Genomic DNA, 11041 nt, shown 5'->3' on the forward strand with positions numbered 1-11041 from the left:
AGGAAACCATAAGCAAAACAAAATGGCAACCTACAGAATTGGAGAAAATATTTGTAAAAGATGAGACTGACAAGGGCTTAATCTCCAGAATATATAAACAGCTCATACAACTTAATAAGAAAAAACAAACAACCCAATCCAAAAATGGGCAGAAGATCTAAACAAGCAATTCTCCAATGAAGACATACAAATGGCCAATAGGAATATGAAAACATGCTCAATATCGCTAATTATCAGGGAAATGCAAATCAAAACTATAATGAGGTATCACCTCACACCAGTCGAATGGCAATCATTCAAAAGTCCACGAACAATAAATGCTGGAAAGGGTGTGAAGAAAAGGGAACCCTCCTACACTGCTGGTGGGAATGCAGTTTGATATAGCCGTTATGGAAGACAGTATGGAAATTCCTCAAAAAACTTAAAATAGACTTACCATATGATCCAGCAATCCCACTCCTAGGCATATATCCAGGGTGAAATTTAATTCAAAAAGACACATGCACCCCAATGTTCATAGCAGCAAAATTTACAATAGCCAAGACATGGAAACAACCTGAATGTCCATACAGATGACTGGATAAAGAAGCTGTGGTGTATTTATACAATGGAGTACTACTCAGCTGTAAAAAATAATAAAATAATGCCATTTGCAGCAACATGGATTGATCTAGAGATCATCATTCTAAGTGAAGTAAGCAAGAAAGAGAAAGAAAAATACCATATGATATCACTTATCTGTGGAATTAAACAAAAAGACAAACAACCTTATTTACAAAACAGAAACAGACTCACAGACATAGAAAACAAACTTATGGTTACCAGGGGGGAAGGGGGTGGGAAGAGGTAAATCAAAATCTGATTGGCGTAATTCATTTGTTTGAGCCAGCCACTGGGCCACATGAAAGTTGCTGAGATGCAGTGAATTGGTCCCTCATTGTCTGCTTGAAAGGTCTGAAAAGATGGGATAGACACAGATTAATGAAAAACCAGGTGACCATGTCACCAACCCTGAAAGAGACAGAGACAGAGAAGTTGCCTGGTTCACTTTCTAATTTTTACTTTCAGTTTCCTGGCTGTCCTTGTTCTTTCTCTCCCGCAGTCTCTCCCCTACCCCCTTTCTCTGTGTGTGTGTGTGTATACATATATATACATACACATATGTATAAGTGTTCAATATATTTAAAATTTTTTACTTTAATTCTTTTAAGTGTGCAACCAGAAAAGTTGTAGTCAGGATGGAAATTGGTACCAGGAGTAGGGTTTCAATTGTTAGAGCCTTAAGACATGAGACTAGCTATGGTATTATATTGGAAAGAGATATAATAAAAATGTTTTCATTACAGGAGAAGAAGTTTGCAGTCTGTGAGTTTGGGTGGAAAAGCAACTAATTAAGTTGTCACCTGCTATCCCTTGAGACCCAAACTGTAGGCACACCAAAGGTGAAGCTTTGGGAGGCTTGATGTCTGAATGTAAGGATAATGAAGCAGACTATTTATTGCTTATAACCTGAGACAAGGGCCGGCAACAAAGAGGCAGGTTTCTGTCCAGAATGCCTGTCTATGAGCACATAAGAAAAGCAGAATGAGGTGGGGAGGGTATAGCTCAGTGGCAGAGTGTGTGCTTAGCACGCACAAGGTCCTGGGTTCAATTCCTAGTATCTCCACTAAAGACAAACAAACAAAAGCCTAATTACCAACCCCCCAAAAACAAACAAAAAAATTTAAAAAGAAAGAAAGAAAGAAAGGAAAGCAGGGTCATTACATAACTGGTGCAGGAAGCCCATTTTGCCTGTAGCTGGAGCTCTCTGATTACTTAGGGCCAAGTCCAGAAACTAATGGGCCCTGCCAAACTTTGGTCTGGTCCTAATTTTCTGTTTCATTGAGTTTCTGGTGCCAAAGTTAAAAGTTATGATTGACAAAGATGGATGTTCAGGCCATTGGGAAAGAATTCTTTGGGAGGAGAAGGGGTTGCCAGAGAAGATGACACCCTCACAAGCTCTTTGTAGGCATTTCTCACTCTGCTTTCCCCAAGAGGAACCCTCCCACCACCGAGAGGCAAGTCCCACAGCTAGGGCTGGAACATGGATAAGGAAAGATAGATCAGGAAAGGCATACCTCGTGTTTCCCAGCTACCTCCCTTCTGCACCATGTGCAATCAGCCATTAAGAGAAGGGCAGTCAGATTGAAGGAGCTAATCCTGGGTTCTAAACAACAGAAGATTTGTGACCTGGTCCTCAGGATTCATTTGGGTTCTTAAGCATGGGCAACCTCCCAAGGACACTGGCCCTATCATGCCAGCTAGGGGTCCCCTGTTCCTTCAGGATTTGATATATGCTTGGACCAGGAGCCACTGTATGATTCTTGTCCTAGAGATTTCTTGCTTGCCTCCATTTTTCTAAGAAAATGATTTTCCCCCTGCTGTCATCCTGTTTTGGGTGCACTGTTTGGTACTAGGGGAATGGCAGAGTTATATTTACCACTTAGGTCGTAGGTTGTAGAAAGTGGGTGGTCTAATCTGGACAATATCTCACAGAGACAGAAGAGGAGTAGACAGAAACTGAATATTGTGGATTCTGGGGCAAGCAAGTGACCTCTGAGATGGCCTTGTGATACTCACTGACTCTGAAAGAGGAGGTGAATGGGACATCATGTTGTTTCTGTTGGGGAGATGTATGATTTGTAGCCATAAATATGATCAACTTAGATAAGAGCATCTTTGGAAAGGTCTGAAGGGGGAAAAGGTTATGTGTACCAGGCAGGCAAGCAGAAGAATGAAGTGGACAGTCTTTCATTGTTGGTCCTGTCCAGTGATGCTGGAAGGGACAGCTCTATCGATCACATGACCCCCCTCCCTCCACAGTGCTGCAGCTCTTGGACCTGCGATGGACACCTAACCCCAGGAGGCCAATCCTAGGACTTCTGTTGTATGGATTGAGACATGGAATCCCTTGCCATTTAGAGTGGGCTCTGGAGTTGGGGGATAATGAGCAGGCAGGGGAAGGTGTGAGGTATGAGATGAGAACAGAGCAGACCCTAGAGAGGGACAGACAGATCTGCTGCTTCTTTTCTCAATGGGTTTCTCCTGATTTCAATTCCAGATCCTCTCATATCTGGCAATGTTTTATTTTCTCTCCTTGGAGTTCATTGGATTTCTGCTTTCTTAAAAAAAAAAAAATCCCAAAATACATCAGAAATCCAGAGTTCAGGAGAGAGATCTGGGTGAAGATATGGTTTGGGGGCTCATCCACATTTCCATAGAACAAAGACCCTGAATGTAGATGGAATCACCTAAAGGAGGGATAGAAGGAAACAGAAAATGGTGCTATTTTGATCATTATAAATACTTTACATGTTTTGAAAGATACTAAGTGCTTATGTATATTTTAGTTCCCCTTCTAATCAACTCTGTGAGGGAGCTATTATTATTAACCTACTTTTACAAATAAGGATGGGTGATAATGAGGGTTGAATCACTTTGCCCAGGTCACACAGCCTCTAGCAATTATAGTGATGTGCCCTGTCTTTTGACTGATGCATTTTTAATCTCCCACTGGGGACAGATAGGGATTCACAGGGCCAAACTATTTGCTCTGGATTGCAATCTGGGGGAACAGTTCTCCTCTTGAGGTGGGTAGTGCTTTGTAACTCTAAGGACTGGCATTGCCTGGTATTTGCAGAGAAGTTGGCAAGAAAATAAATGGAGTGAGGGAGTTTGTCGCCGGAGCCCCTTGTTTCCCTTTGTAGGTTTCCAACTCCCTGGTTCCCATGCCCAGCCACTCCAGACCTTTGGGGGAGACCTCTGATGCCCCATCAGAGCAGGGAGGGGCCGTGCTCCAGTTATCCCTCCCAAGGTCAAGTCCCAGGCCCTTGGAACTGTTTAATGCCCCCAGATTTGACTGGTTGGGGTGGGTAGTGGGAGAGATGGTAAATGGTATTTTGTGGACAAAGGGTTAGTTTGGGAAATGCTGAGTTAAATAAACATGAAGAGATTTCTCGACCACGGTTCTCTCAGAGCATTAAATGTGTTAATGTGCATCTCCCCGAGGGGCATATTATGGGAAGAATTTCCCAAACCTACTTGACCACAGAGCATTTCCGAACGTGGAGGTGTTTAAAGCAGTGATGGGGAGCGGGAGAAAGATAATGTGGAGGTGGGGGGCCGGAAGCGGACAAGGATGCCTCAAATCCACCTCAGGTGTAAGCAACCACCTACCCCCCTGTGCGCCGCGCACTTGGCCTTGACTGGAAGTCTTTTGCCTGCTAAGTGTGTCTGTGTGTTGAGCAAGTGTACCGGGCAGGCAGGCAGAATTCCTTGCTCTCAGCTCAAAGGCAGGAACCAGATTGATAGGTAGCACTTAGCTCTTAAGGTCTTTCATCCTCTAATACTTGCTCAGGTCCCTCTGAGGACTCCCTGTTAGGTAAGGCATCACCTGCCTGGCACGGTTGAGGGGGTGTGTGTCTCTGGCTGGTTGGAGCAGGATGGAGCGGGGCGGTGAGGGAGCTCATTATCATTCTTAAAAGTCTAGGCAGGGAAACAAGTCAGGTTAAGAGGACACTTGGGCCCTTGCTGCTGGCCCTGACCCCTCGGGGTCTCTCTCTTGGGCCTGCCCTACCTACTGAGGACAGGTTGGAGGAGTTTGCAGAGAACTTCTCTCAAATTGACACTCTCTGTTTATTTTTGCACCCCTAATTACCCTTACAATTCGCCCTGGTTTATTTTTAGAGGTTTCTCATCCACCTCATTAACAATTCGTAAAAGCTCCTGTCTCATATTTCTACCATTTATACCCTTAATTAAACACCGTGGCCTTTGTTATCTCTGAATACCGGCCTTGTTAGGATTTAAATGGGATGACTCGCAGCTCTTGCCTTCCTGATTTTAAGCCTTCCTTCGCCTTCCTACAACCCTCTTGTGTGCCACAGGGTTGTCCAGAGCCCTGTCTCCCAGGGTTCTCTCTGTTCCCTTGTGGTTATTCTTTTTTCGTAATCAAGGGCTGCGCTTGTAAAAGAAGGTGTGAGATTCTGGCTGCTCTGTTTTGTGTTTTGGTTTTGTTTTTTTCGTTTTTTGTTTTTTGGCACCCTCCTTCCTCTACCCCAACCCGGAATTATGAGAAGAGGTTGGTTGGGATTTTTTCAAGCTTGACCCTCCAGTGTGTGAACAGAGGCAATGCTTAATTAAATGCACACCAGGACTCAGATCCCTGATCTTACACCTGCTGATCCTCCCATCTCATCAGGAAAGTGCTGCCTAATTACCTTTTCCTGCTGGCCCAGTTTGTATTCAAACCTTCTCGGTGGGACTGGCCAAAGTACTGAAAGCATCTATCATCAGAGGCATCGATCCCAGACACCACTTTGCAGAGGAAGGAAGGCTGGTGTCGGGCAGAAGCAGCCCTTTCAGTCTGGTGACATTCAGTGGCCTGGGTCCAGGTTTCTAGGGCAGAAAGGAAGATGCTTCCTGTGCAGTGTTTGGGGCCTGTGGAGAAACCTGCACTTTGGGCAGAGCAAAGAGCCAGTGGGCTGCCCTTCGTGGCTTGTCCAATTTGCCTTGTGGAGCTCAGAGCTTCCCTGGCAAGAGATAAATCTGTTGACTGTGCTATTGTCCCTGATGGCTCAAGGGTGCACGTGGGGGCCCAGCCCTCTAGCGACAGGATAGGGTTGGACTTACCTAGGTTTTATTCTCAGCTCCCCACCTTGGCCTTGGGCAAGTGGCTTGACTTCTTTACTTGTTTCCTCATCTGTATGAGATAATACTAATAGTAACTACCTCATTGGATCGATGTCAGAATTGACCGGGTAATGCATGTAAAGAACCTGGCATGAGGCAGGCACGGCATAATCATTTAACAGATAATAGCTGCTTTTACTAGTATTACTGGAAGATAGTGGCCAGTGTGGTCCTAAGTGGCCACTCTAGACCACAGGGGCAGTAGAAACACTTAGAGAACCTTCCAAAGATGTATTCTTTTTGGTCTATTTCTATTGGATGTTGTAGGATAATTCTGGGTCATTGTGATGATGTTAATCTTAGTCTAGAGGAGAAGTCATCTCATTCATTCACGTTCCAACTTATCCAACAAGCAATTATTAAGCACCTACTATGCAAAGTGCAGTGGGGACATCAGCGCTCAAGCAGCCTCTGCTCTGACAGGGAAGATCGTAACTATGATGTACATCAGAATGAAATGTGTTCTAGGAAGGAGATATAAACGTTGGACTTAGAGGGACAAAGAAGGAGCTGTTAATCTTGATGTGGGAGGTGCAGAACTCAGGGAAGATGAAGGAGGGAAAAGTGAGCAGCAAGATGAAGGACAAGAAAGGTTTCAAGGCAAAGGGGGAGTGTAAGAACAGTCCAGGATGAGGGAACAGTGTTGGCAAAGTCATGGAGAAGTGGAAATGCATAGGTTTTTGGGAAATGCAGCCTGTGTGGAGAGAGGCTAACATGGTGCTGGACTTGAATGCCCTCGAGGGAATCTGAAGGAATGGGGGAGGGTGGCCAGAGAAGTGACATTAGACCATTGTTTCAGAGAGATGGCTAACTGGGACTGTGAAGACAGGTTGGGTCCACAACGTTTCATCACCAGGAAATCCCTTTCATTAATTACCTCCATAGATCTCAGTTTGATTTCTGCCAGTTAATGTATTATATTTATTAATAATCCATGAGGCTTTATTGATGTAAGTGAACAGTTTCTAGTAGTGCTTTTAAATATTGAGGATCTCTAGATAATCTGCGTGCCAGGTGGGGAATTAAGAGGGTAGAGAGGTCAAAAAGCAGAGATTAGCAGACCCCTTAGAAAATGCCCACAGTCAGCTGGGCCAGAAGTGATGGGGGCCTGAGCTAAGGTAGGAGTGTGGTTTCTGAAAGGTGGGGACAAGTGTGAGACTGTAGGTGCAATGGACAGGACTTGTGAGTGATTGGGGCCCAGGAGAGGGAGGAATAGAGAGACTGTGATTCAGAAGCCCTGGGGCCTGGGATGAGAATATCGATGGTGTGTTGACCATGGGACGGGACACAGGAGGACTGGAGGCTGGGAGGGAGGAGAGTCAGCAGCGAGAGAAATGCACTGAATTCAAGGTCCCTACAGTCATCTATGTGGGGGTCCCCAACAGGAGGTTGGGAGCTTGGGAGGCATCTCAAGACACTTTCTCATGGGCAAAAAAACAGGCTCAGTTGACCTCCCATCCTCAGACTCAATTCATAGGGCCAGTAGGTGGGAATGGCACCCTCCCAGACCTCCATCTGACTCTTACCTTCTGCTTCAATCAGTCCTTGATCACAGAGTCCACCTCCTAGAATTCTCTGGGATCTGTCCCTTGGAGCCTGGCCAGTGCTTATTGGCTGTAAGCAGGAAAAGATTGGGTTAGGAAGTGGGGTGGGGGGAGGGGCTCTGGGCAGCACTCCACCACCACCTCTTGCCCTGCCTGTGCCCAGCCTGCGGTCAGCCCGGCTTAGAGCAGATGCTCTCTGTCATGATCAACCTGTCTGCCTCTGCTTTTGCTCTGTGGCGACAGAACAAGGGTGTGGGGATGGGAAGCAGATGGCTTGCCCTGCTGTAGCTGGGACTGAACTGCAGTATCATTGATGGGGGGTGACCTTTGGGGCACAAGGCAGTTTCCAGACTGGGCTCCTTTGCTGCTAACACCCCCTCATGTTTAGGTCAACAGTGTGCTGCTTGTGGGGCTGCCAGACAGATACTGGTGGGGGGTATAATCCCACCCCAAGACTGTCCACGAATGCAGCCCTCTGTGACGGCCTCACATGTGGAATTCAGGAATTCAGAGCACAGTCACCCTGGGTCAGGGTCTTCTTGATTAGGAACAGCTGTTCCACTCCAGGTAAAGCCAATCTCTAATTCTGGGACCAAATGGTCCTCAATGCGCGGGCCTAGATTTCACTGGCATCAGAATCACCTGCTAGTTTGTTGAAATACAGATTCCTAGGCCCCACCCTCTGTCTAGTGCATCTGACTCTCTGTGGCAGTGACTGACAGTTTTAACATGGTGTCCAGGTGGCTCAAATGCACAGTAAAGTTTGACAGCCACTGCTGGAGACCATCCTCATTACCATTATGCTTGGTTTTCTAGAAACTGTTTCCTGAACCACACATTTGTGTTCTGAATCTGGGTACTTGACTCTGGTCTTGGCTCATGTGTGCACTCCCTTTTGGCTGTAGGTGCTTCCTTTCTCACAGACCCATCCCGATGGGGCACCTGGACACACAAGGCAGTGGGCAGGGGGCACAGAGCTAGACAAGAAAAAGGCTCCAAGCCTGGTCACTGATGGTGGGAGAGTTGGGAGTTGAGGATCAAACTAACGGGACAATGCTGAGGTTCACAGACAGCCGAGGGAGTTGGCTTGGAGAGAAGTCTGCTTGGGAAATAGTGGGTTTTGTCTGCAGCAGGATGTCTGAGGGCCTTGTCTGTGACAGATGGCAGTTTGGGCCTGGTACGTGGAGGGTCGTGGAAGCTGGGTCATGGATCAACATCAGCACAGGGGTGGTAGGTTATGTGGGGGATGGGGGTGATGAGTGAAATTGTCCAGGCATGGCATGGAGAGTTGGGGGGAAGACCCAGCACTGGGCCTGGGGGCCAGCTCACTTCTAGGGGTGTGTATATAAGAGTTGGGGTGACTGCAAAATGGGATCGCATGAGGGAAACCAGAGTCAGGTAAGGACAGGACCTCAAGGAAGGACGGCTGATCATGCAGGAGGCGCTCCATCCGGGAGCCACAGAGATGGAGTGGGAACACTTACTTTAATAAGCCATTGGCTTTGCGTGCTGGTGAGGAGACAGTGGAGGCGAGCACTCATGTGCTTGGGTGCTGCTCTAAGTGGGGGTACACTTGGGCGGGGGAGCACCTGTGTGTTTGGCTTCCCTGAGCGGCTGGCATGAACTCTGCACGAGCAGGTGACGACTGGGCAGTGAAAAAGTAGCCTCTCCCCTGTCAGGTCACTGTGGGCTCCCTGTGCAGCTTGGCTTGGCCAAGGCTGAGTAGCTACTGTTTGTCCTGAGCTGGCTCCCCATGCCCGGCTCCCCAGGCAGCCTGGAACACCGTGGCCCTTCTCTGCTTCACTGGCCAGAAGATGCCCTCTGCTAAATGAGCTGGAGTTGCTGGAACTTTCCCGTCTGCCTAGGCCACTTAAACTTCCAGGTTGGTTGAACACCAGCCAGTTTTCCACTTGGGTTTGCGTGGCTCTGTCTCCTGGTACCTCGACACCCGGTGAGGTTGAAGAGACTGGCCGCTCAGCTGTGGCTGGAAGTGGGGGAGCTCATGCTGGGGGGTAGGGCTGGGGTTGGGGATGAAAACTGATCCGTGCTGCCTGGCTTCACGTTTTCTCCCCAAAGTGAAAATCCAGCTGGCTTGTTCCCCTGGTTTGTCTCGGAAGCAGTATCTGGTATTTATAGAGGACTGAACCAAGGGCCAATCAGCTCGGAATGGAAATTCCTGAGCCTGGAGTTCTCTGGTGCAACCGGCTCTTGGCTTTCTCTCTCCCCGGAGTTCAGCTAAGGTTTTCTCTTGAAAACTCTCGAGCTCTGAGAAGTTTGAAGAGGCACAAATGGGGGATGGACACGAAAACACATTGTCTTCCTCTTGGTGCAGATACCTTGTGTGTTTTTTGCACTTGCTGGCCAGAGGTGGTTGAAGGGCCAGGAGAATGGGTCAGTGGGTGCCCCCAAGAAGCAGCTGCAGTGCCCCCCTCTCTGGGGGAGTGGCATTGTCTCTTGTTCCTGCAGCCTCTAGGACCTCCGGCTTCTGAAATTATGTGCCCGTGCTAACCTACCGGGCATCAACCAGAGGTGGTGGCGGTTGTTAGCACAAGCCTTCCAGCTGCAAAGGAAAGGGATTGTGAGAGATGTGACATTTAAAAAGACAGCTGGAATGAGTGAGATATCGGCTGACACATTCACTAAATGTCACCACTTTTGTTTCTTTTCAATGTTCAGTGCTTAAGTTATTCTAAATTAATTACACAGCCACTTGATTTATTCTTTACCTTCCCTGCTCCCTCCCACCTCTTCAGACTTAAGAGTTGCGTGCTGGCTTATCCCCTTTGTTCTCAAGTTACCCAGTTGTGAAAGTGACAGGCCTTCTAGGAAAAAGTAGGTGGTCCAGGCAGCTAGGCTGCAATGTGCTCTCAGGGAGCAGTTCCGAGGCGAAGCCTGATTACCACCATCAAAGCAACGACACACCTGTCCTACAGGTGAGGGCAATGAGGCTCAGAAATGTTAGTGATGTGCCCAGGGTAGACTGGGGGAGCTTGAAGAGCTAGGACTTAACTCAGATCTTCTGGCTCTAGGCTCTTGCATTTTCCAAATGTATTGGGGTCAAAAAGATGAATCCATCCTCAAATGGCAAATCTGGCAGGAAACAGGCAGCTGCTGGGATGAAAAGACTGGAGAGTACAGTTCCACCCCTCCTCCTTCATTACCAGGGAGAGGGCCCCTGGGAGCATCAGGGCAGCTCCAGGTTCAAGACCAGGTGGTATAGGAAGAACTTCTCTGCATAGTAAATCACGCATATTTGGATCATCTGGAAAAGAAAGTTCCTGGTAATTGAAGGAAGACGGTGTCTGACACTTGTCTGGCCCTTTGATTTCACAATCCATTTTAACTACACTATGTCATTGTCAGTAATTTCTCCTGGGAGATGAAAGACCATGGTATAAAGGGCCATGGCCCTTTCAACCGTGATTAACAAATCCTCTGTCATCTCAGGGACTCACATTTCCAAAAACACCTGGAATTTCTAGCCATGGGTTTTCATTCCTTATTGCTCCAGCCTGAAGCATCCCCACAAACCTGACTCAGGCACAGACTGTGAGGTGAAGCCACAGAGAAAAGAATTGCTCCATGTCTCAGAATGCCCGAGGCACCTGCCCACATTGGTGCTCTGTGTCTTGCTGGGTAATCCCTGATGTGTCATCCCAATCTGTGCAGGGAAAAGAAAGAGTCACATATCTCCCCACTCCTCCCCCCAGCACTAATTTACTGCAAGTTAGTCATCCTCAGCTGAGTTCCCTGCAGGAGGAGGCTCA

Source organism: Camelus dromedarius, chromosome 9, assembly GCF_036321535.1.
Source record: "Camelus dromedarius isolate mCamDro1 chromosome 9, mCamDro1.pat, whole genome shotgun sequence".
In the NCBI taxonomy this organism is placed as follows: domain Eukaryota; kingdom Metazoa; phylum Chordata; class Mammalia; order Artiodactyla; family Camelidae; genus Camelus; species Camelus dromedarius.